The sequence below is a fragment of the Nicotiana attenuata genome, unplaced genomic scaffold (assembly GCF_001879085.1).
Source record: "Nicotiana attenuata strain UT unplaced genomic scaffold, NIATTr2, whole genome shotgun sequence".
Lineage (NCBI taxonomy): Eukaryota > Viridiplantae > Streptophyta > Magnoliopsida > Solanales > Solanaceae > Nicotiana > Nicotiana attenuata.
The window spans coordinates 153,824-181,457 of record NW_017671045.1 but is presented as its reverse complement, the minus strand read 5'-3'; the positions used below and the strand labels follow the sequence as shown (position 1 = coordinate 181,457).

At 41.7% G+C, this 27,634-nt stretch overlaps 1 non-coding gene and 1 pseudogene across 1 annotated transcript; one reads left to right on the top strand and one right to left on the bottom strand.

The window, feature by feature from the left end:
• Positions 1-20,325: 20,325 nt before the first annotated feature.
• LOC109205484 lies at positions 20,326-22,468 on the bottom strand (annotated as a pseudogene).
• Positions 22,469-24,667: 2,199 nt separating this feature from the next.
• Positions 24,668-24,739, top strand: TRNAE-UUC. The gene has a single exon. It is a non-coding gene; the product is annotated as a tRNA-Glu (tRNA).
• The last annotated feature ends 2,895 nt before the right edge of the window (positions 24,740-27,634 follow it).

The window sequence follows — 27,634 nt, the reverse complement described above, 5'->3', positions numbered from 1 at the left end:
GCTCAAGGAATTAAGCCGGGATCGTGTTCGGGGGTCAAATTTGATAATTAAGTACGAACGAAGACTTGAGGAGGCATATTGCGCACTGTCTAGTAAAATAGACATAACTTTTTGCTCAGAACTCCATTTGGGCTGCCCAATATATGGTTGGAAAGCCATTCAAAGGGCTACAATTTTCATGTTTTACGTTTTTCCAAATTCCAAATGGAACAGGGTGAAAAATTGCGGTTCCACCGCGACCGCGGCAGAACCGCGGTAGAAGATGGTCGCGGACAACTGAAGAATCAGAGGGCATGTTTGGCCGCGGTTCCACCGCGACCACGGCAAAACCGCGGCAGGAGGCGAAAATTTCAGGGACTTATGTGCAAAACACGGGATTTTAAGCCCTAAACCCTATATTAAACCAAGGAAGCCGGCCAAGAAAGGACATGGGACATATTTTGGACATAAATTAGACCTAAGGAGGCAGAGACACTACTTTAGGGTTAGTCAACACCCTTGGAGGCAAGAACACATTGGGAGCAAGGCGGAGAATTGTTCTACGAGTTTTTTCCTTCCTCTTCCTATTTTTCATTGTTGGATATGACTTTTAGTATTGTAGTTTTACATACTATTATGAATAGCTAATTTGTTATCTAGAGTTTGATAGAACCTTTTGTAGGATAAATTCTTGTTATGTTTTAATTAATTGAGCCATAGCTTTTCTCTATTTGTTCAACTACGTTTATATTGTGGTTGGTTGAAGAGCTCTCAATTAGCTGTGCCTATTTAGTATGCATAACTCGGGAGAGAGTGCATATTTAGGTAGTTGTTAAACAACACCACTCCCAGAGTATATGAGGGATCAATAACCGAGGGTTTAAAGGCGGGATTAGGGATAACGAAGCCTTGGGTGCGATCTGAAGTGAGCTGTATTAAAAGCCAGCTAGCGCAGCTCGGGAGAGTGCGTCTAGTAAATTGTCGTAATTACTCGGGAGAGATTTACGGTAATAAGAGTGCTCATGATCGGTAGAGAATACTTAGGCGAAATTATAGAAGACATAGCGGGAAGGATTCCGACAATTGGGGAAATCATAACTCTAGACCTCCTTAATCTTTTCTCTAACCCTCAGTATCGTTAGTTGTTAATTTACTATTTTAATTTGTTAGTTAATTAGTTAAACACAAGAATCTTAATATCTATAAGTTAGGAATTGTTCAAGCTTGTCTTCTTGGTGATAGTGAACAGCTGTAGCTAAACCTTAGTTCTCTGTGGGATTCGACTCCGGACTTGTAAACCGGATTATATTTGCAACGACCGCATTGTCCTTTTTATAAGGCATAGTTGGGCGTGATCAAATTTTGGCGCCGTTGCTGGGGAACTAACGGTGTAGTTGTATGTGTACATATTGCTAGGTTTCAAGTTTGAACTTTTATTTTATTATTTGATTTTTTTTTATTTTGTTTTATTTGTTTATTTGAGAAACATGACATCATGGAATTATGAGAATTTTGTTGTTGGTAATTCTACTTTTGATCCTCCTTATGCATATTGTGAAGGAAACCACCCAGGGCAAAATTATCAAAATATTCCTGAGAGCGAGTTTTGTGCACCAACTCAATCTTATGTGTGGAATGTGTGTGATATGTGTGGTGGTCAAGATGGTCACTTTCACGGTTGTGCTTATATTTCTTACCTTCCCCCAACCCCTTACTTTGATGGTTCTTCTTTTTCTGGTGAAGTTAATAGGAACAAAGAACCTAGGGAAGCTGACCTAAAGAAGCTCGAAGATATGTTAAAGTGCATTTTGGAACAACAGAGTAAATTACTACTGCGGATAGAAAGGCAGGAGGAAACTATTCACAACTTGAAAGTTCACATGAGTCAACTGGTTGAAGTTTTTAATGCTCAACAAGCCAATATTGTGAATAGTATCCAAGAAGAGCGTGAATTAGATACAGAAATTGATGAGCTAGAGGAGGAGGCTAGAGTAGAACACCAACAATCAATCACACTAGATTTTGAGGATGTCGATGTTGTAGAAGAGATACTAGAGTCAACCAAAGATATTGAGGATACATATTTAGTTGACTCTATTGTCATTAGTGTTGAGAATGTAGATAGTCCCAATGTTCATGTAGTTGAGCCCATTGGTCCTCACTCCAAGCATTTTTCCACATTGTATTCAGATGATGATATGGAAATAGAGTCGTCCGAGCCATTTGAGGAGTCGAGGAATGAGGAACAAAGTGCTTAAATTCCGGAATTCTTCTTGCCAGAAAATCGGGATTACACACCTCATCTAAAGGCCAAGAAGTGCAGAATACTACATTATTTTATTGGGCCAGCCAGATTCGTTCTACCACCCCAGGAGCATGATCATAGAGCAGAATCAAAACTTGGGGTCCGATTCATAAGTTCAAAGTGGAGGTAGAAAGTGATTCACGTCGTGCCGCGACGTTAAATCAAGCGCTCGTTGGGAGGCAACCCAGCTTTATTGCTTTCTTTTATTTTTTATATTTTTTTTATTATATTATTTTTGTAGTGTCAATTTTTTATTTTCTAGGAGCATGGAAAGCAAAGGTATTGGAAGGATGCACCAACAAACCAAATGGTTGGAACTAAGTGTGAGGTACCCGCACGAAGGACCAAGTTGGGGAGAAGTCTGAGTACCCCAGGAGCTGTAGTGCTTCGGCCTTTGGCCTACCAGGGAGTCTCTTTTACCCTTTTTATTAGTTATGGTGTGAATTGGGGACAATGCAAAATTTTAAGTGTGGGTGAGGAGATCGTCTGGGTGACTTTCTATGCTATTTTAGTTGTGTTAGTTTAATAATTTTTTTTTATAAAAAGATTGGAATTTTCCCGACGATGGATCTATTAGACAATTTTCTTGAGGGATTTAAGTCTAAAAAAAAGATTTTCTTTTGTTAGGTAGTGTAATAATTCCCCCTTGGTTTTTCTTTGTGCCGCGGTTCTTTTCCAAGAGTTTTGTTTGAACCGGGTGTAGTTAATTTTTTTTTAGGAATAGGAGCCATTGTGTTGAGTTTTGAATTGAAGTAATATCTCTTGACTTTATTATGCCTTGAGCATAGTGAGTACTTTGGCTGTGACGCTTAGGCTCAGTTTTTGACTCTTGTATAAGTACCTTAAATTGTATGATTTTAAATTTGCTTAACTGCTCTAACTAGGGAGTCTTGGTGAATCCAATCCTGAGTGAGTTATGTGCCATGTGTGTGTAAGGTTTTGTGATATTCTGTGCATTGCATTTGATGCCTAGAACTTGCCCCGTGTGTTTGCAAAGCGAAATAGTAGTTTTATTCAGTCTAGGAAGTGATATAGGCATTTCTTTGTTGAGCCAGATATGTATATTTTACCCGCCTAATTATTATGTATCGTAGTTAACCCCTTCGAGCCTGTGATCCTGTTTCTTTGGAAACCACATTACAAGCCTTACCCATTTGTTCGAATTAACCATCTATTTGAACCATTGAAACCTCTCATGAGCACTTGAATTGTTTATGAACTTTGTAAAAGTTAAAGTGTGGGGTGGTTGGTTTGGCTTTTGAGTGGAACTAATGAAATAAGGAGAAAGGTGCACTGTTTTAAAAAAGTAAAAGCCACTTGAATTGAAAAAAAAATAGCTGGATTGTTGTTAAAAAAAAACAATTCCTTGATAAGTGGTGGCTCTTGATGTAAGTGTGCTTAAAGAAGTATGGAGTAATATACATTGATGTGAAGGTGGAGTTTTGGTTTGACATAAGTATGGGGTTTAAATGTTAAAATGTATGTATTAAAGTGCTTAGGGAGGTGTAGTCACTCTTATATCTAAATGTATCCTACCCGTCCCGTAGCCTGCATTACAACCAAATAAAGTCCTAATTGATCCAAGATTGAATGAGCTCGATTAGTGGAGTAGTACACTACGGGCAAGCTTATGGTGCACCTTTTGTGGCATATGAATGTTATTCCTGAGAGTGAGTGAATTCTTTCTATCTTGAGTTCCTAAGTGTTCTTAAATTTTATTGTGTGGGACTACTCTCTTTTGTTGTGTGATGGCACTTGATTCATGAAGGAAAGGCAATGTCAGTGACCTCTATATTAGAGTAAGTGGGTGAGTTGTGAATAACGTGTGGTACTTGTGAGTCAAATTTTGAGGTGAAGATGTTACGCTTTTGTGCTTAATCTATTTTAAATACTCTTGGTGTGATGAGTTAGGAGAATTGTTTAAAAAGGTCGTGTCTATAAGAAAAGTGTAGTTTGATTGCTCGAGGAAGAGCAATGGTTTAAGTGTGGGGTGTTGATGATAGGCTATAATTGCATATTTTAGTCGTTTATTACACTCGAATTTACTGCACTTTAATTGAGTTTACGCTTTAATCGCTAGTGTTTTGCAGTAATTGTGTATAGATGTTTGGAATGAATTTAAGTGATTTGAAGCTTTGAAGTCTGAGTAAAATCTCAAGGAATTAAGCCGGGATCGTGTTCGGGGGTCAAATTTGATAATTAAGTACGAACGAAGACTTGAGGAGGCATATTGCGTACTGTCTAGTAAAATAGACATAACTTTTTGCTCAGAACTCCATTTGGGCTGCCCAATATATGGTTGGAAAGCCAATTCAAAGGGCTACAACTTTCATGTTTTACGTTTTTTCAAATTCCAAACGGAACAGGGTGAAAAACCGCGGTTCCACCGCGACCGCAGCAGAACCGCGGTAGAAGATGGTCGCGGACAATTGAAGAATCAGAGGGCATGTTTGGCCGCGGTTCCACCGCGACCGCGGCAAAACCGCGGCAGGAGGCGGAAATTTCAGGGACTTATGTGCAAAATACGGGATTTTAAGCCCTAAACCCTATATTAAACCAAGGAAGCCGGCCAAGAAAGGACATGGGACATATTTTGGACATAAATTAGACCTAAGGAGGCAGAGACACTACTTTAGGGTTAGTCAACACCCTTGGAGGCAAGAACACATTGGGAGCAAGGCGGAGAATTGTTCTACGAGTTTTTTCCTTCCTCTTCCTATTTTTCATTGTTGGTTATGACTTTTAGTATTGTAGTTTTACATACTATTATGAATAGCTAATTTGTTATCTAGAATTTGATAGAACCTTTTGTAGGATAAATTCTTGTTATGTTTTTATATAATTGAGCCATAGCTTTTCTCTATTTGTTCAACTACGTTTATATTCTGGTTGATTGAAGAGCTCTCAATTAGCTGTGCCTATTTAGTATGCATAACTCGGGAGAGAGTGCATATTTAGGTAATTGTTGAACAACACCACTCCCAGAGTATATGAGGGATCAATAACCGAGGGTTTAAAGGTGGGATTAGGGATAACGAAGCCTTGGGTGCGATCTGAAGTGAGCTGTATTAAAAGCTAGCTAGCGTAGCTCGGGAGAGTGCGTCTAGTAAATTATCGTAATTAATCGGGAGAGATTTACGGTAATAAGAGTGCTCATGATCGGTAGAGAATACTTAGGCGAAATTATACAAGACATAGCGGGAAGGATTCCGACAATTGGGGAAATCATAACTCTAGACCTCCTTAATCTTTTCTCTAACCCTCAGTATCGTTAGTTGTTAATTTACTATTTTAATTTGTTAGTTAATTAGTTAAACAGAAGAATCTTAATATCTATAAGTTAGGAATTGTTCAAGCTTGTCTTCTTGGTGATAGTGAACAGCTGTAGCTAAACCTTAGTTCTCTGTGGGATTCGACTCCGGACTTATAAACCGGATTATATTTGCAACGACCGCATTGTCCTTTTTATAAGGCATAGTTGGGCGTGATCAACAGGGCTTAGTCTCATGCAAAGAGAAGGTAGTGCTTAGCCTTATGAAAATGTGGAGGCAAGGCTTAGCCTCATGCAAGATTTGAGACAGGGATTAGTCTCATGCAAAGAGAAGGCAGTGCTTAGACTTATGCAAGTGTGGAGGCAGGGCTTAAGCTCATGCAAAATTTGAGACAAGGCTTAGTCTCATGCAAAGAGAAGGCAGTGCTTAGCCTTATGCAAGTGTGGAGGCAGGGCTTAGCCTCATGCAAAATTTTAAGACAGGGCTTAGTCTCATGCAAAAAGAAGGAAGTGCTTAGCCTTATGCAAATATGGAGGCAGGGCTTAGCCTCATGCAAGATTTGAGACAGGGCTTAGTCTCATGCAAAGAGAAGGCAGTGCTTCGCCTTATGCAAATATGGAGGCAGAGCTTAGCCTCATGCAAGATTTGAGATATGGCTTAGTCTCATGCAAAGAGAAGGCAGTGCTTAGCCTTATGCAGTGAACAGGTAACAAATAGGAGTAAAGTATTTTCTTAGCTGGAGATATATTTGCGCCTGGCGGCTTGATTGATAGTGACTTTGATATGTGTATATTTGCGAATACTTCTGTTATACTCATCATGCCTGCATCCAAAGGAAAATTGTGAGTTTTGTAAGGGGAGGTTGGTTCGTGCCTCTGTATGTTGGCTTTGCTCCGCTCTGTTTTGGAGGCCTTGTTTGAGTTGCCCTGGATAACACATGGCTATCACGGAAATAAAGTTTTTGAAAATATGCACTTATTGATAAATGTAGAGTTATTTTAGAAAACATAGTGAAATATCAAGTAATTTTAGATGAACTAGTGACTGTAACACATTTCAGAGACATTGCAGCTTTCTCGTAAATGATCCTTCGGTCGTTTGCGTGCGACAAAACTTGCTGAACCTTCTCCGAAATTTTGAGAATCCTTCTCCAAATTCTACCCCAGTTTCTTAACCAATTTCTGACTTTCTGGCATATGATGGCGTCGGCTGGACTTGCTTCGGAATTTTGAGGGTCCTCCTTAAAATTCTGCCCCAGTTCCTGGTTCTGAGGGAAAATGAAAATTTTATTATGATATGACCGAACCCACAGGGCTGCCTATGTATCCCCTCTTAAACAGGAATTAGGTCAAGCATAGTTCAGTCACATAAGATGAAGAAATGTAAACAGTCTAAATATAGTATCTCTTGACTGCGTCTAAATTAATTGGTTTTGGCCAGACTTCTCCGTCCATTTCTGCAAGTATGAGTTCTCCTCCTGTTAGCACCCTGTGAACTATGTAGGGACCTTGACAGTTGGGAGAGAATTTCCCTTTGGCTTCGTCTTGATGTGGGAAGATCGTCTTCAGTACCAACTGTCCTAGTGAAAACTATCTTGGTTTAACTCTTTTGTCGAAAGCTCTGGACATTCTATTCTGATAAAGCTGGCCATGACATACTACGTTCATTCTTTTTCCATCTATGAGGGCCAGTTGCTCGTAGCGACTCCTTATCCATTATGCATCGCTGAGTTCGATTTCCTGTATGATTCTTAAAGAAGGGATTTCTACCTTGGCTAGAATGACAACTTCGGTACCATAAACCAATAAATAGGGAGTTTCTCCAGTTGACGTGCGGACTGTAATGCGGTACCCCAATAGGGCAAAGGGTAACTTCTCATGCCATTGTTTGTGGTCTTCTACCATCTTTGTTAGTATTTTCTTGATGTTCTTGTTGGCGGTTTCTACGGCTCCATTCATCTGAGGTCTGTATGCTGTAGAGTTTTTGTGCTTGATTTTGAAGGTTTCGCACATGGCTTTTATCAGGTCACTATTGAGATTGGAGGCATTATCAGTGATAATGGACTCAGGAAATCGGCAAACAATACGATCATTGACAAAGTCTGCGATGACTTTCTTCGTTACAGCTTTGTAGGATGCAGCCTCTACCCATTTTGTGAAGTAGTCAATGGCCACTAAAATAAACATGTGCCCGTTTGAAGTAGTGGGCTCGATCGGACCGATGACATCCATTCCCCAGGCAGCAAAGGCCAAGGTACACTTGTTGCGTTGAGCTCATTAGGTGGTACCCTTATTATGTCTGCATGTACCTGACATTGGTGGCATTTCTGTACGTACCGGATGCAATTCGTTTCCATGGTCATCCAAAAATATCCAGCTCTAAGTATCTTCTTGGCTAGAATAAAACCGTTCATATGTGGTCCACAAGTTCCGACATGTATTTCTTCGAGCAATCTAGAAGCCTCCTTTGCGTCAATGCACCTTAACAACCCTAGATCAGGGGTTCTTCTATATAGGGTCCCTCCGCTTTGGAAGAAGTGATTGGATAGCCTCCGAAGCGTGCGTTTCTGAGTGTAGTTTGCCTGCCCTAGATATTCTCCTCATGTCAAGTATTCTTTGATCTCGTGGAACCAAGGCTTTCCATCCATCTCCTCTTCAATATGAGCACAATAAGCCAGTCGATTATGGATCCTCACCGGGACGGGATTAATGAAATTCTTGTCTGGATGTTGTATCATTGATACTAGAGTGGCCAGTGCATCTGCGAACTCATTTTGAATTCTGGGTACATGTTTGAATTCTATCTTTGTGAATCTTTTCATCAATTCCTGCACGCGATACAAGTATGATAGTATCTTGGTGTTCTTCGTAGCCCATTCTCCTTGAACCTGATGTACAGAAGATTCGAATCTCCAATCACCAGTAAGTCCTGCATATTCGTATCGATGGCCAGATTGAGCCCCATGATACAAGCCTCATATTCCGCCATGTTGTTGGTGCATGGAAACCTAGGCTTCGGAGATACATGGTAGTGTTGACCTATTTCTGATACCAAAAACTCTCCAATGCCCACTCCTTTGAATTTTGCGGTGCCATCGAAGAACATCCTCCAACCGTCGTAAGCTTCGGTAATGTCCTCTCCTACGAATGATACTTCTTCGACGGGAAAATACGTTTTCAAAGGTTCATATTCTCCTCCCATAGGATTTTTAGCAAGGTGGTCTGCCAATGCTTATCCTTTGACTACCTTCTAAGTTACATAGATGATGTCGAACTCACTTAACAGTATCTGCCATTTAGCTAATTTTCCTGTCGGCATGGGCTTCTGAAAGATGTACTTTAGAGGGTCCATCTTGGATATGAGGTATGTGGTATAGGCACAGAAGTAATGCCTCAATTTCTGAGCTGTCCAGGTCAAAGCACAACAAGTGCACTCTAGCAGAGAGTATCATACTTCATAAGGTGTGAACTTCTTACTCAAGTAGTACATGGCTTGCTCCTTTCTCCCTGTCTCGTCATGTTGTCCTAAAACACATCCGAAAGCTCCATCTAATACAGATAGATAGAGTAGCAAAGGTCTCCCAGTTTCTGGCGGGACTAGGACTGGTGGTGTGGACAGGTACTCATTGATTTTGTTGAAAGCCTTCTAACAATCTTCGGTCCAACTTGTTTCAGCATCTTTCCTCAACATCTTGAAGATGGGTTCACATATGATGTGGACTGTGCTATGAAGCGACTGATATAGTTGAGACGTCCCAGGAAGCTCATCACGTCCTTCTTGCTCTTTGGTGGCGGTAACTCTTGAATAGCCTTAACTTTGGACGGGTCCAACTCGATCCCTCGACGGCTGATGCTGAATCCCAACAGCTTTCCTGCGGGAACCCCGAATGCACATTTTGCGGGGTTTAGTTTTAGGTTGTACCTCCTTAGCCTGTCAAAGAACTTTCTCAAATCCGCTATGTGATCTGCGGCCCTCTTGGATTTGATAATGATGTCGTCAACATACACCTCTATTTCTTTGTGTATCATATCATAGAAGATGGTTGTCATGGCTCTCATGTAAGTAGCCCCAATATTCTTTAGACCAAATGGCATCATATTATAGCAGTACACCCCTCATGGTGTAATGAAAGCTGTTTTCTCTGCATCTTCTTCATCCATCCAGATCTGGTGATAACTTACGAAGCAATCTACAAAGAATTGGAGCTCATCCTTGGCGCAATTGTCGATCAGGATGTGTATATTTGGCAGCGGAAAGTCATCCTTGGGACTTTCTCTGTTTAAGTCTCGATAGTCAACACATAATGGGACTTGCTCTATTTAAGTCTCGATAGTCAACACATACTCTGACTTTCCCATCTTTCTTCGGAACTGGTACAATGTTGGCTAGCCAGGTTGGGTACTCGACTAACCTGAGGACTTTGGCCTTGATTTGCTTAGTGACTTCCTTCTTGATTTTCAGGCTCATATCTGGTTTGAACTTTCTGAGTTTCTGCTTCACCGGCGGACCCATTAGATTGGTAGGCAACTTGTGAGCCACTATGGATGTGCTTAGACCGGTCATGTCATCATATGACTATGCAAAGATATCCTCATATTCCCTCAAGAAACGAATGTACTCCTCCTTCTATGTCGGTGATAAGTGAATGCTTATGCGAGTCTCATTGATGGTTTCGGCGTCTCCCAAATTTACTGCTTCGGTTTCGTCCAGGTTAGACTTAGGCTTATTCTCAAAGTCCTCCACCTCTCGGACAATTTCCTCAGGTATTTCATCTTCTTCCTCCGAGTCACTATCCTTATGTTGTGTTGTCTCATTACATATCACAGTCATCAGTTCATCAGGAAAAGTAATAATAACGTTGCAGAAAGAAAAGTGTGAAAGATAATAATGAATAATAAATAACAATGCATTGATTAGAAATTGAAAACATCCAAAACAAGTATGACTCGATGAATCGAGCAATTATTTTGAAACAAGTGAGTCTTTAAAACAGAATTATTGAAAATATCTTAAATGCCTAGCATTGCTATAGAAACAAATCAGGCTAATTGCCAAGCTACCCAGAAACTCGGCGGGCCCGGGATGGTGTGGCAGTCTAATTCTTGGGAACGGATCCTTTCTCCACGGTCTGAATGGTGAGGCCTTCTTCCTCCTCCTCCTCAATTATCGCACTACAATCCATGTCCTCGTCCTCTAGGAACAAATTCCACAGCCCAACTAAAGCTTCTTCTTCTGTCGTTCCCCATATTGTATCAGCCTGGTGAAAAGTCTGACCCAGATGTGGCACTGGTTGCTCGAGAGGGTAATAAGGACCACTCTATGGAGGCAACCAGTCATCATACTCTTGCCATGTATACTGGTATCCGAGCCTGAAGGTTGTACCATGACGTTTCAGCTGTATAGCTTTAGTAATGCCTTGGAGATTCTTCCCAAGCCCTTTGCCGGGTCATACCCAGACCATGCTAGTATGCTTTCTATTTTGTTACCCCACCATTTGTCTTTCTCAACGGCATTGACATGTTCGATGTGGTGATAAGTTTCCCCTCCTAGCCTTCTTCTGTTCCCGATAACCGGATGGTTTGACTGGTGTAAATAGGGTTACTCCCATCTCCGTGAATGATCACCTCCTGATGGTTCCATTCGAACTTCACGACCTGGTGTAGTGTGGAAGCCACAACCCCAACGGCATGTATCCAAGGTCGACCCAACAGAAGATTGTATGTAGCTGATATATAAAGCACCTGGAATTCAACATCGAACCAAGTTGGCCCCATCTGCAGACAAAGATTAATCTCCCCAATCGTGGCCCTTTGAGACCTATCAAAGGCTTTCACGTTAATACTTATTGCCCATATCTCATGAAAACCTTTGCCCAATCTTTTCAGAGTAGACAATGGGTAAATATTGAGGCTTGAACCTCCATCTATCAAGACCCTGTCAACGAATTTATCTTCAAACTGCACCATGATGTGCAATGCCCGGTTGTGACTTAAACATTCGGGTGGTAATTCATCCTCGTTGAAGGTAATCTTATGACTTTTCAGCACTTGCCCTACCATGTTGGCCATTTCTCCACATGTGATATTGTTAGGCACATAAGCTTCATTCAACACCTTCATCAAAGCATTCTTGTGCGCCTCTGAATTTTGCAATAGTGACAAGATAGATATCTGAGCGGGGGTTTTGTTCAAGTGATCGACAACGGTGTATTCCCTCGCCTGCACTTTCCTCCAAAGATCATCTGGTCCCGTTTCAATGACAGGTTGCTTAGTAGCAGCCTCCTTGCTTGATCCTCCCAAGTGTTTAGATGTGTAGATCCTTCTCGTTCTAGTCATTCCTTGTGCAGCATCTCTTCCATCTTTGCCTTTCCCTTTTGCCTAGCTTCGGCAACGTAATCCCAAGGTATGGCTTTGGAATTGAAAGAAAGTGAGGTTGATACTGTCACTGTGAAAGGTGTGGCCATTTCTACCTCAAATGGAACTGATGTGGCTGCAGGTGGAGCTACCTCTACCTTAAATGGAACTGATGTGGTTACCTTAACCTTGACTGGCAGCTGCGTCTATAAGAGTGAGTGTGACTGTGGGTTTAAAATCATCGCCTTCCCGGATAAGCCTGATTGACCCCTCAAGATCCTATTCTTCATCTATCTCTATCACATGTACCTCATCACCCCTATGATCTGGGAGAGGATTGTTGCGGACATTGGGCGCGACTTCTTTTGCATGTATGACCTTGTTTTCAATCAATGTCTGGATTTTATCTTTCAATGTTCGGCACTCATCAATGGTGTGCCCCTTCATACCGGAATGATATGCACAAGTTTTGTTTGGGTTGATCCATTGAGATGAGTTCTCCACTGCCACAGCAGGAATAAGAGTGACATAACCAGCGACCTTCAACTTTTCATACAGCTGGTCGATGGGTTCAGAAATATCGGTGTATTGTCTAGGTGGTTTGCAGTTAAAGTTAGGTCGGGGTTTCTGATAATTTGGACGAGTTGGAGGTGAATGGTAGTAGGTTGACTGGGTGTTATAAGTAGGATAGGCGGTGGCGGGTTGAGAATATTTAGGAGATGAGGGTTGGTATGTAGGTGGAGGTGTTTGGTATGTGAGTGGAGATTTTGGGCCTTGAGCCACCATTACTGCCCCCACGTCTTTCTTCTTTGATATGCCGCCTGATTGCAATGCTTTGTTTGTGGCCTGTAGTGCCTTGAAATTTGTTACCATCCTGCTTTTGATACCTTCTTCAATCCTTTCTCCGAGTTTGATGATATCGGAAAATTTGTGATTCTCAATGACCATTAGCCTTTCATAATACTGTGGGTCCTGTGCCCTAACAAAGAACTTGTTCATTTGTTCTTTTTCTAGTGCTGGTCTGACCTTGGCTGCTTCTGACCTCCACCGAGTAGCATACTCTTAGAAGGTCTCAGTTGGCTTCTTCTTTAAATTCTGGATGTAGAAGACATTCGGTGCATTCTCCGTGTTGAACCTGAATCAGTCCATAAATTCTGGTGCCATGCTTACCCAGTTGACCCACTTCTTAGGGTTCTAGCTTATGTATCAGGACAGGTCATCTCCGGTAATACTTTTCATGAAGAGCTTCATTCGGATTCTTTCATCTTTCCCTACCCCTACGAGCTTATCACAGTAAGTTCTCAAATGAACCTTGGATCACCTGATCCGTCAAACATGTCGAACTTAGGAGGTTTGTAACCCTCCGGCAGTTCCACGTCTGGTTGTATGCATAGATCCTCATAATTTAGACCTTCTATCCCTTTGCCTCCTTCGACATCCTGAATTCGACTTGTCAGTTTCTTGAGTTCCTCGGCCATGTTCTTGATGAGTAGGTCCTTCTCGGCGGATTCTGGAGTATAGGAGATTGGTTGAGTAGAGTAAGGTACGGTTTTCACATATATAGGGTTGTTTTAGTGAGTGCCAGGGACTTGGGTGTAGTGGTGATCGTTGGTTGAGTTTTGAGTATCGGGAACGGGTTGTGGTGTGTTCTGAGGAGTGTGATAGGTGGTGGCTTGTGGGTATTGGATTGGTTGATGATGGTGTTGTGGTGGAGTTGGTATCGATAAGGGGCTGAATTTTTGAGGTGGAGTTGCATATTGATGTGGTGCGGAAGGGTTTTGTGGATGCTGGTTTGGTGTATTTTGGGGAGGCGCTAGGTTTTTGGTATTTTGTTGTTTGATATCGGGGACGTTCAGGGTGAGGGATAGGTTTTCTAAGTTGCGGACCTGCTCAAGTCCCCCCTGTAACTCCAGTATCTTTTGTTCCAACCGCAAAACCAAGTCATTTGGTGCCGGAGTACTCCGACCGTCTGAAGTTTCCGCATCCTCCGCATTTTCCGTTCGAAACCACTTAAGTCATCCATCTTAGCTTTTCCTCTGCTTCTCGTATTACTTGGAGGAGGAGGAGGTGGAGGGCCTCTAGATCTGGTGTGATATGCTGATGATGCCAGTATATGTGAACCAACCTTGGGGATGGGAATAGTAAAGCATAAAGAAAAACAAAAGGTAAACAAGTCAGTAAGGGTTCTGAAAAGTTTGCGGTATTTAAACACATATTGCGGGAATATAAATTCGCATCCTAATTTGGGAGCCTCGTCGTGCCCGAGGTAGGCCTAGCGACAAATATATTTGGAGAAATACAGTGCCAATAATTGCCTCATTTTATTAATGTAAAAATAAATGACCCCAAAACGACACCGGATAAGATAATGTTACTAATGGCACCTGGCCTTATTACATTTTAAATAGCGAGTAAACCTAATCTACTTGGTCCCAGAAGGACCCTCTCCAGACTGGATGCTCTTGTCGATCAGTTCCCCCAGTTCGCGCAGGTTCAGCAGTAAGAATGCCCTTGCCAAGTGTCCTCCTTCGTTTCCTTCAGCGTTCTGGTAATCGGTGACTCTCTTTCTCATTTTTCCTTCCAATTCCATTAGACTGTACTCTAGATATTCCAACCTCTCGCTGGATTTAACAGCTCTCTCTTTCCACTCATTGATAATTTCCATGTCGGCCTTATGCTGCTCCATATGCTCAGCTTCAGATTCACGAATTCTTTTGCGCAACTTGTTATACTTCACCTGTGCTTCGGCAACCTCGTCTATGACCCTATTTCCTGGACCAACCCTTGGCTCGAAGATTCCTGCTATGTTATTATCCAACCATGAGGGGTAGAAGTATGTGTGATCTGCGTGATATCGATCCGGCTCGATGGTATCCTTTTCCACGATAATCTTTAAGTTCCACATGTGTTGTGCTTTATTCTTATATGGGATGGCGTCACCCTAAAAATCGGCTATGAAGTGACTCATTTTATCGACTCGCGGTATGACCTGTCTCCTTCTTGCCTGTCTCAAAACCCTGAGGGGAGCATAAAGGTATATTCCCCTTAACCCAATCAACACCAAGTGTGGAACATCCCTGGATCTAATGATGAACTCATCGGTGGGGAACCACTCTAACATCCATTGAACCTGGTCCTCAGTTAACTTGTTGAAAAACTGCACCCATCCTACAGCATCCTTAGGTTGAGCAAACATGTCTGGAATATAAGTCATTCTCTTGGGATGATGAAATGCTATGTGACCATTCCACGGCCTTCGCGGAAATTCCTGACGGTATTGACCCTTTTGGAGATGTTCTAGCAACCAAACTTGCAGCAGTAAATTGCAACCCTCGAAGAATCTGAATCCCTTCTGACAGCGTTCCAAGGCCCGGTACATATCTGCAATGATCATAGGGACAATGGTATATGTCTGCCCCTCGATCCCATCCATCAAAGTTTTGGCCACCATGGCCAGCCTGGTATGGATTCTATCCCTTTGGATCGGGAACACCAGCATGCCCAAGAAACATACAATGAACACAAAGGCCCTGCGATGAATCCAACCCAAGGAGGTTATGAAGAATTCATCATCAAAAATACGGTAAGAGCTGTTGTGACCGTATTGTTCATAGGGGAAGTCGAAAGGTATGTAGGAGTTCTTTAAGCACTCCAAGTCATCATTCTTTTTTAACCCCATCATCTTCAGAAACCCTCTAGTGGTGCGATTTTCTGGTGCTAATAAACCAGGGCTATCCCAAGGTAGCCCAGCAAATCCCCATATTTCTTCCAAGAGGGGGGTCATTTCTATGTCTCCAAAGCGGAACACAGCCCTTTCTTTGTCCCAAAACATGGTAGCAGCCTCGATCAACATTGTTTGGCTGAAGATCTAATAGAGAAGGCAAATTTCCTAAGACTCGTTTCATATGATTTTGGTCACTTGAAGGAACATCACTCCACCAATCTAGCAAAAGTGAAGGTATGCTACCGACCATGTCGAACCTGGGGAGTTCGTGCCTCATTTTCTGCAAAACAAATATAGGTTAGGCCCTTTCCACCTCCAGGTTCGTCTATTTATACAACAATGATTAGCATATTGGCAGTTATTTCTCCAAAATTAATCCACACAATCGTGGTTGCGTTCGTTGGGATTGTGGAAAACCCTATGGACTTTTGGGTGAGGCTTGTCTTAAAAGGTTATTGTGTGGACAACATATTAACCCGGCTAGGTTTGACCATGATGCATGCACAATTGATCATAGTAAGGTTGCTATAGAGTTCTAGACTGGGACTCCCAAGCACAACTCTTGAGGGGGAAAGGCACGGAACTGTCGAACGCATCGCTGATCGACTAGTTTTACCACAAATACGCCTTTCCTAATTTAAAAGGGTGATATATAGGAAGAGCGCAAACACTCATCGAGCGTTGCTATAGGATTGATTACTCACAAGTGGAATATGATGTTGAGCATGATTTATGCAACAATAAATAGCATGTTGTCAAGTATTTGCACGTTTTAAAACAAATGATAAATAATTGAAAGACAGTTACAAAAAGAAAATAAGGAGACAAGTCAGTTTCGGGAAATAAAAGAAATCATAAATGCTTGAAAATAAGCAATTAAATCCAAGTAAAGGGGGGAAAAGGGAAAGGGTGCACATGTGTTGAAAGAAATAAACATGCTTACGACTAATTCAGGAAAATAAGTTCGTTATGGTAAGAGCCGAAAATATCCCCGGCATAGTCGCCATGCTGTCGCGCCCCCCTTTTTCCTCGCGGAGTCCGGGTTTCGACATTCATTGGGAACAACTCATTTCCTTTTGGGAATTGGGTATTTGAATTTGAAGAGTCGCCACCTAACGGATCTAAGGTGCCTTAGGGCACCTAAAGCAAGTAACTCATAAAACCGGTTTGCATTACTAGAGACTTGGGTAAGGGCTCGAAATAACCTTGAGGGGAAGGTGTTAGGCACCCCTCACGGTCCACGACGGTGGGTCCCGGCTGTATAGGTCCAAATTTGGACGACCACGACCACTACCGAGTACGGCGAGGAACGAGAGCCTTACGATATCGCGTCTTTTGGTTATTAAAAAGGGTGACGACCGACAATGGTTAGCGAACGTACGACGTCTTCAGTAGTGTAAGCGTAGTAGGAGACATTAGGAATATGCTTTTCGAATATTCTTCATTTTATACCTTTTTAGGGTTTAAAAGGGGATTGTCCCTTATAAATAGGGGCAGAACATTTGGTAGAAGGGGATCGGAAAGTGAATACAAAAATAATAATTTTGCTTACTACAGTTCTGAGATCCATACATCATCTTTTACCTTGGTTAATCGCATTCATTGCAATATTTTTTCTACATTTGAAGTTATGACATTTACGCTTAATCATTTGGTTCCGACATACTAGGAATCATTATTCACTTTGTTCATCTCTTGTATCATTTAATCTAGATTTTATTATACTTGGCTGAGATTTACCTCTTCATCTTCATTAATTGATTTAATCAAAAAGGTTTCAATATCTTTTGGTCAAACAATTTGGCGCCGTCTGTGGGGATTTCTTTAGCTAAGATCTTAGTCTCATCTAGACGCTTGAAGGGGATAATCACCTCTTCCTAGCTTTTCACAAATTAACAATGGCAGGGAAAGGAGATGCAAGGCAAAAATCAATAGTAGGCGTCACAACCAACCTCCTGAACACCATTAATGAAGACAGCAGGGAAGATAACGAAAATGGGACACCAAACACCACACCTAGGGGAGACGCTTCACCTCCCCCGTACGAAAGCGTAACTGTTTTGCGCGAGAAGGAAGCCTCCACATCTGCAAGAGGAGAGGCACCACCAGCAGTGAGAAGGCTGCTAGAAGAATGGCTAACAAGTACTCTGAACAACATACTTGATAAACTCGCCCAAAGGGATAACAGGAATGTGGCACGTGCAGATGTCACGACAAATGCTGATGAGCAAGGTGCCCCCGTACAGGTAGCACTCATTTTGCTGATGATACAGGTAACGATACGCTTGCAGCCGTGTTAAAGAAAATGGAGAAGATGGAAAACGAGAATAAGGCACTCCGTGACCAGATGAAGGAACACCAAGAGAGGGTTGACAAAATACTAGGCGCCCCAAAGTTGTTGCCAAAATGGGACGTTGGCCGATTCATCGAGCAACCATACAATGAAGAAGCGGCCCTTTACGCCATTCTAAAAACCTTCAAAATGCCACCCTACCTAAAGATATATGATGGTACTACCAATCCAGAAGATCATATCATCCACTACGTCACATCGGTAAAAGGTGACGATCTTTCAAAAGAGCGGGTACCATCGGTGCTATTGAAAAAGTTCAGTGAAACCCTAACAGGGGGAGCTCTGACATGGTACTCTCAACTACTGGCACGTTCGATAGCAGCGTTCGAGGAAATGGCAGGCAAATTTATCACCGCCCATGCAGGAGCCAAAAATTCAGAAGCCGGGGTAAACGACATATTTTCCGTAAGACAGATGCACGGCGAGGGACTCAGGTACTTCTTAGCTCGGTTCAATAGGGTGAGAATGAGCTTACTAGATGTGTCATAGGGAATGGCAGTAGCAGCCTTCCAGAATGGATTAAACAGGAACGGGTCAAGAGCGAATAGGAAATTGCTAAGCAAGCTCATGAAATACCCTCCAACCACTTGGGAAGAAATCCATAACGCCTACTGCACCGAAGTAAGAGCCGACGAGGACGATCTTAACGGTCCGACCCAATGGTTGAAGTCAGTTCAAACTGAAGCAAGGAAAGATCATCGCAACGATGGTCGAAGAGATCAGTCAGGGCCCCGTCTCGACCGAGAAAGGCATCAACCCCACGTTAGGACGTCTGTCCCACCTCTACCGCGGCACACGGATGCTCCTTATCGACATGCAGCGCCATATCGACATGAGAAAGGTGTGCCTCCACTCCTAGCTGCTCAAAATATTTTGTGTTCCTCCTTCAGAAATAGTGTACGCACTAGAAAAACTCGGTGCAATGGCCGCAAAAGATGAGGTCCGGCCTCAGTACTCGACAGTTAGATGCTTTCTGTGAATTTCACCAAGAAAGGGGCCACAGACCAAAGATTGCATAGGACTGCGACATAAGGTAGTGCGAATGCTAAGTCAGGGACACCTGAAAGAATTGCTGAGCGAACGAGGACAGGCTAACTTCGCCCGCGGACGCGAACAACCCCAGGAACCTCCAAAACTGCCCTCTCCATCTTGCACTATACATATGATCATCGGTGGGGGCGATGGCGCAGTAATCAATCATGTCAAGTTCACCACCACACATAAACTCAAAGGGTCGATCACCCATGAACGGTATGATGACCTCGAAGATAGTATCATTTTTGATAAATCAGATGTCGACGGTTTGTCTTTCCCTCATTACAATGCTCTTGTTATCACTTTACATATTGCAGATACTGATGTGAAAAGAATAATGGTAGATGACGGGAGCGACGCGTGTATTATCCATCTTCAAGTCCTCGTACAGATGAGACTCGAAGACAAAATAATACCGCATTGCATAACACTAACAGGTTTTAATAATGCAGTCGAGCGGACTTCTGGAGAGATAGTGCTACCCGTGGGGTTTAATGGCCGGAAAAAGAAAAAGTCACCGAATTTTGGTGGAACTGGGACAGGGAGACTCGAAAAAGCTTCGATAAGAGGTTGTCTGAAGAAAAAAGTTTGAAATAGTCATCGGAAATAGCCACACGCGCCGGTGCGTGGCTGAGATCTCGCCGGAAAACAGGCGTGTTGCCCGTGCGTTGGGCGCATGAGAGCTCGATTGACGGAGGGTTTCACTGGGGTTTGGTCGCGGGAAGCTTGGGTCTTGATAGGGGTGGTAGAGTCTTAGGAAGGAGAAAAGAGAGAAGAATCTCAGGGAGTGTGCCTGAGAGCGTTTTTTAGATCTGGATAGAAGGGTTTTTTCACGCAGCAAATTTGGGGGGATAACAAGGAAGGGGTTAAAAGGGTTTTATTGAATTTATTGATGATTACTTCACCTTGCCAATTTATATCCTCACTTTCTTGAAGATTGTGCATGCAATGGTGTCCCTGGTAACTAGATTCAATTTCATTTTAAAGGAATGAGTAAAAGAAGCAATAAATGAAGCTTATACTAACCCATATTGAATAATGACGAATAAGCAGTACATCTGATCCACCATGTGAAAGATTTTCTAATGGATTGTTTATTTCAATTATCTATTCTAAGTGAACCTATTATTAGCAATAATCATAAATAAGAAACAATTAGAGTACAAATATCTCACAGCGAAAATATGCAGATATAGTTTGAGCAACTATTTGGTGTAGAGATATTTTTAATGGATATAAATTAGAATATAGCATATTGATAAACATGGAAAAGGGTAAAACTTTCCAGAGTTATGTTAAAAAGCTTAACTTACATCTGGATGTTCTGGGTTTAGTAATTCACGAATATATGCAACACATTTATGAAGATCTGTGGTATCTTGATCATTAGATTCATCAATTATCTTGGTCCCCTGCAAAGTCACCAAGCTATACATCCTCAAAATATGGTTCTAACTATGCTTTGTAGTGAACTGCACAAACATATTGCACAAGAACAAGACGGCAAAGAACGATCTTGAGCCACATTGCTAATTATATCCAAAAGTGTAATAACTATCTAGTAACTGAAATGATATACGCATGTAGTCAGGTAGCTTAGAATCCTCACTAACATGCTTGAAAATGAAAAAATGCACAAGTTTAATTACATACTACATTAGAAAGAATTTAAACAAGCCCAGATACTATTCTCTGGATCTTTATACAAAAACTAGTAAGTAGAAGTGTGGTAACTGCTCGTACATAGGGCAAAAACTTGAACTCAACAATATATTTGGAAACCACAAGGTTTTAACAAAGTGTGTCTCTCTTCCAGACTCAAGAATATATTTGCACAGCTCAACTTTACTGTAAACAAATTTCTCACTCGCTCTTAACACACCATACACTTAGTAAACTGTCACATGGAGCTCCACTCCATTGCATACCAAAGAAGATCCACCACAAAGGTTCTGTAAGGCCAAGGGTTCAAACACCAGATTCTTTCGGTAAGGTCAAACACCAAATTCTTTGAAGTTTGACGTCCTTGGAGGTCGGCATTTAACACAAAGTGATGATTCAATTCAAAGTAGGACAAATTATACTAGTAAGGGATACTTGTAAGTATATATCAATCAGGACTGCCTCAATCCAAATTAATTGAGATCGGCTACATCAATCCAATGTATCTATTCTGCCGCACCATTCAGGTTCCATTTCATTTCAACACTAAATATTCTGTCTTTTAAGGCAAATTAGTTATTCTCCAAAACTAAATGTTCTTTTACACTTATCCCTACACAAATATCAAAATGTGGATGCTTTTAAAATTTATTGGAAAACAGATTTGCTAAGAAACTACAGAACCATCACAAGCAAACTCTAGCTTACCGGGCCTCTATAAAAGTCAAAAACATCAGTTCTGATTGAATCCATATCTCCTTTTATAGCATATGGCTTGTACCTGCAAAAAAATTATGGTTCACTCAAATACAATCTAAGACGACAAAACAAAAATTTCCAAATATTAAGAAATCGTGTTTTAGCCCAAAAAAGAAAAAGAGAAATCCCGATGCTTTTACATATTGTCTGCATGTGTTTTTACTCACTTACAGCTCAAACTTGTATCTCAGTATTTGTCCTATGCTTGGATTACTAATATGGCATGAAAATTTTCAAATAGTAACTTATTAGCTCATTCTTTCCTCCAGCAAAAATCCAAGTTTTAGTTTCCTTTTGCACATTCTGGTCCAAGAAAAAAAATACCAAGGCCCACGTGAGAGGAGTGCAGTAAACCTAAACAAGTTCACAGAGTTCAAAGCTACTAATATATACTATTTTTTTAAAGTAGATTTTCTTTTCTCGAAAAGGTGGAAAAAAGTAAATACTTCACCCTATAAAATCCTGGTTTTATTCAGAGGCGGAGCTAGAGTGCCGGGAGAGGGTTCGGCCGAACCCAGTAGCTTTGGTTCGAACCCTGTATTTGTCTAAAAAAATCCATTGAATATGTATAAATTATTAATTTAGAACCTAGTAACTTAAAACGATAAGAATCTCGAACTCATAAGCTTGAAATCGTGGCTCCGCCTGTAATTTTATTCCTTATTATTTTGCCAATTTGCAAACAACTTTAGAGATTGAAGAATGAACCAGCAACAAGCTGCGACGTATAATCAGTAACAAGAGCAATTGGTAAGTGAATTCAGAATCACCTCTTACGAATATCAGAAGGGTCGTCATGAGGAAAAAAGCGGGGCAATTCATCAAACACCCTATTCGCTCCACCGTCAGCGCAAACATGAACCCGTGCTGCTCTAAAAAACAAACATATGCCACCATTGTTAGGGAAATTACAAGGCACTAGAGAAGTTCAAAAAAGGTTGAAAAAAGGAAGGCGCAGGGGCCATTACCGTGCTCCCAGAGCAAAGGAGTGAATCAAGGAAGGCGTTGGTTAAGGATAACAAGTTTAAATCACCTACTACAATTGAACTAGAATAAAAGAAAGACAGAATGGAATTAGTTCTTCTATCTCGTCCAAGTAGCTTCAGGAATGCACACTCAAATCTCACATAAATTGCTTGCAAAATTGCCTCGCCCTTTTGCTCTCATTTAGTTTTACTTCTGCATTTGTGCAATGCCTGTAAAAGAGAACAATCACTGTTATTTAATGAGTTAGTAATTAGAGTTTGATTGAGACTCAATTGCTGATCTTCCATCGAAGTTGAGTCCTTGAACAACACAAACTCCAACCCTATCCTTTATCCAGATTGTGTTCTCTTCTCATAAGGAGACTTTCTCTCCTTAACCCATATGCAACCTTTCCGATCAGTTCAGGAGATATTGCTGCTGGATCAATGGAACTTATCTCCTTCACGTGCATTCACATGTATAGGTTCACAAACACTGTGCTTCACATGATGGACCTGGTCCATGACTGAGTTCATTTGTCATTCTTCAAAACTTCACCTGTTCTTGGGCCAACAAATTCCCCCTTTTGATGATGACAAACTCTATGCTTTTACTGATCAAAGAACATGTAAGACTCAGCTTAACCATCAACACTTAACCTAGAATTTTATCTTATCATCAAGGACCAGGTTTAATTAGGTTATAAATATCACATTATTTAGAATAAAGAGTAAAGCACCATATCTCTTCCCCCTTTTGGCATCATCAAAAAGTTGCATACAGTGTGAATCCCAGATTTTAATAATTACTCATGGCCACTGAGGCAACTGCACGTGAACATGAGTCAATTTATCAATAATCAATAGACATAATTAAACTATTAAGATCAGAATCTTCATATAACAAGAGAAACAACAGTTGTCTAAGGATATGTTTCCACAAACAAACCACAAAAAACGAAAGAAAAAAACTTCCAAAAACATGAAGCAAAAAACTAAAATATCCCTAAATCGGGTCACTGGGGGGTACTAGACTGGATCTAAAGACAAGTGCTGGAAGGCCTAGGGCTTGGAAGAACTAGAGGGTTGAGATTGGAGAAGGTTTAGCATATTCTNGTTATGTTAGCGGAAGACTAATCCTTAGAATTAGAAAGAGAGAAAAAGTACACGACAAAAATACAGAGCTAACCTCAGCAATGGAGGAAGGAAGAGCAAGACTACTAAAAGTACTCGACAGACAAGAGTGCCGACTAAATAGAAAATATGGTATGGCAAGATTTTCAATAAGCGAGTGAATACCCGGTAGCATTGATTGAATGGGGTCATGGGAGAGAATTCATTTGATGAAGGAGAAAGTCCTTCGAAGGAAGAAGCTTCCGACCTATCCTCGATCTCTTTCTCGATGGGGAAAATAGCTAAATGGTAAGAAGGAAGTGGCCTAAGTGGAAGAGGAGGGTTAGATCTTCTTTAGCTTAGCTGGGAAGAAAGAGTTTGATAAATTAATCTGCTTTCCTTGGCGAGCTCACTGGAACTCTTTTCATCAGGGTAGAGGGAAGAAGGTCTTCAAAAGGCATCAGTGGGCTTCAAAGAGTTAGCCGGCTCAAAGCGAGAGCGATTTAGGATCAGATCTGTACTGGGTTAGGCTTTGGATAGTTGGATAGATCGCCTTAAGGCTATAAAGGCCATTCAAGGGCAGGCGAGCGAATTCTATCTATGCCTAAGATGAGGAAGAAAATAAGCAGATTTTGGCTTGGCATTACTATTGTCGCACCCGTCTTCCTTCCTTTTTAGTAGCCGAACGTGAGAAGGAAGAGCTCACTCTTCCCGTAGGCAGTTTCATTCCTAACTATTCAAGCCTTTAGATCTGTCTTTGACAGAGATTTACTTTCTAGTCAAAGGGGCTTTACCTGATGGATAGAATCTTCTTGCAAGAGGTTTTATGTAAATCAAACTTCCTTGTTGTCTTATAGGTCCCTCTTCTCTTGCTGATTTAGAACTCGAGGAGGAGAGAGGCTCTTCTGACTAAAGCAAAAAAGGGGTGAGCTTGAGAGTTGATCTTCTTTCAGCTGAGAGAGATGCTAGCATTGAATGAAGGTTATTCGCCAGTATTTGGAATAAAGAACCTTCTATAATGAAGAGTAGGATGTGAGGGAAGTCTAGTCGACTAAGAGAAGAGAAAGAGGAATGTACCTACCAATCCAATAAGGAGATATAGTGGAAGAGAAGGGAACCTTATTCTTAGTCAAAGTCTATTCAATATACCCCCATAGTCTAGTGGTTAGGACACCTCTCTTTCAAGGAGGCAGCGGGGATTCAAATTCCCCTGGGGGTATGGGTACTACGAAAGGAAGTTGATCACGGAGAGAAGGGCCTTTGTCTGGTTCAGTTTCACTCTGAAGAATGTCCTTTTATCTTCCTATTCCATTCTTCCTATCCTATAGGAAAGAAAGCTCTTAGCGCACAAAGCGAAGGTAGGCCTTATTTTCTTTCAATACTAGCTAGTAGTGAAGACTCTTCTTGCTCACCTTTCTGGGATAGTTTCCATCATCGTCCTTAGTTAGTCAACGCCTCTCTCTTCTCCTTTCTTTACAGAAGCGGATTCGAAAGTGCAAACAAAGCAGCAAGAAGAAAGCCTAAAGGCACAATCAAGGGAAGGCTCGGACAGCTGCCAAAGGGCTTCACTTAGGGGACCTATTATACCATTTCCCGGAATAGAAGACAAGAAGGAGGTTTGACATCACTCGTGACACAAGAAGGTCAGCTCGCCAAAGGGGGGAAGAAAGGTCAGCACTTGAGAGGCTTGCTTCGCTTAAAGGTGGGAAGAAAGGTCCGCACTTGAGAAGCTTGCTTCGGTAGGAGTCATAAAGAAAAGGCTCAAGAAGGAACTGCACTCAAAGAATGGAAAGGCAGGCTGCGAAGGCGCTAACACGATTGTTCTCGAAGAAAAGGCCCATACAATTACCTTTTCCTTATATAAATAATAAATAATAATAAATATGCCCTTTGATCGCTACAAGTATGTAGCCACGTAAACGAAAAGAAGGCAAGCTATCTGATGAATTTGCTAAAAATGCCAATGCCGCGTCACCACCTTTCTGAACACCTGACCTCCTGACTCAAAGTCTTGAGCCACGTAAATCAACCCCAAAGCTAAAGGAGTCCTTTTAGGATGAGGTTGATGCTTTTATGAGCCTTGATCAGAGCCTGGTCTGGGATCGAGAATTTTCTCTCTAATAGAAAAATTACGAGTAGAAGAGCTCATCCTAGAAGTTTTACCTAGAGGTGAAAGGGGAAGGGGCATTGGTACTTATGTAGGGTCGGGTTAAATGAGTTCCGCGGGTAAGCAATTCGGTGCAAGCTCCAGCTGATGCCGTTGATGTAAAAAAGACACCTAGAATAGATCGAGCTAAATATTGAATCATAAGTAGGAGGGATAGCGCTTCCTTTTCTCTTTATAGGTCTACTTCTTTCACTACTTATGCCTCATAGCGATAAAAATAAGCTTCTTCCGGGACCGAAACATGGAGACCAAAAAGTTTTGACTTACCGCACCTTGCTTTTCCTTTATTACTATTACGTTCTGCCCTTACATCGTAAAAGTCAGGGTTAAGCTATAGAACTAGATACGTAAGAGAAAGAGAGGAGATGTGACGACCCAAAGGGTCATCACCGTATTTCCCACTCACCTTGTACTTCTGAGGCCGTGAAAACCTCACTTGGGGGTTGCCTCGACTTGTGTGCGCAGTCCGGGCACGTAACCGGAAAGTTTAAATGTGAACTTGTGAGAAAAATAATAAATTTGATGTTTTAAATTGATTAAGTTTGACTTTGGTCAACGTTTTGGGCAAACGGACCCGGACTCGTGATTCGACAGTCCCGGAGGGTCCGTAGGAAATTTTGGGACTTGGGTGTGTGCTCGGAATCAAATTCTGAGGTCCCAAGTCCGACAAATGAATTGTTGTGTGAAATTGTTTTCTGAAAATAATTAAAGAATTTGAAAGTGTTATTTGTTTAGAAGACTATGCTGTTGGGCTCGTATTTTGGTTTCGACGCTCGGCACAAGTCTTAAATATGATTTAAGCAATTGCTGTAAAGTTTGGTTAGATTTGGACGTCATTTGACGTGTTTTGAGCTAGAAAAGCTTAACCTAATGTTTTATGGGAATTGGAAAGAAATTCATGGGTATTAAGACCCAAATAGATGATTCATGATGTTAATTGGGCGATTTGATCGCACGAATGAGTCCGGAGTATGTTTTTGAGATTATATGTATGTTCGGTTTGGAGCCCCAAGGGCTCGGGTGAGTTTTGAGTAGGTCCCGGGAGGTCTTAGACTTAAAAGTATCAGGTGTTGCAGGTCCAGGTGTTGCAGGCCCCCAGCGCGGCCGCGGTTATTTCCGCGCGGTCCGCGCTGGCAGCCGAGCGGTCCGCGTGGCTGGGTTTAGAGGGCCAATGACTCCCAATTCAACCAGCACGACCGCGTTCCATATCAGCCGGTCCGCGCTGGAAGGTTCAGAGAGGGGTTTCCCCACCCTTCCTCGGCGCGGCCGCGGGGCATTTTTGTGCGGTCCGCGCCGGGTTTTCAGTACAGTATATACAGTCGGGATTTTCAGTCATTTTTCACTTTTTCAAAACCCAAAACATAGGCGATTTTCCAAACGATTCTACTTCTTCAAAACGATTGGTAAGTGATCTCTAACTGATTTTCTATACTCCTTAACATCCTTAAACATAATTTCAACTTCAAAACAAGGATTTTAATGGGGGAATTTGGGAATTTAGGGTAGAACTAGGGTTCCTAAATTTGGGGGTTTTGGACCTCAATTTGAGGTCCGATTCCAAAATAACTTATATATCTGAATTCATGGGGGAATGGGTAATCGGGTTTGGGTTCGAACCTCGAGTTTTGACCACGTGGGCCCGGGGGCATTTTGGAAATTTTTGAACAAACTTTGGGAAATTCATTTTCATGCATTGAATTGATTCAAGTAGCATTTGTTAATACATTCAAGTAATTTGTGATTAGATTCAAGCGGTTTGGTGGTGAATTCGAGGGGTAAAGCTATACTAGAGGATTGAGTTGAGTTTGGAGCATTCGAGGTAAGTGTTTGGTCTAACTTTGGCTTGAGGGAATAGGAGTAGAGTCTTATTTGCTACATGCTAATTGTCGAGTACGATGTATAGGCATGGTGACGAGTATCTATACATTGGTGTTTAGCATGACCGTG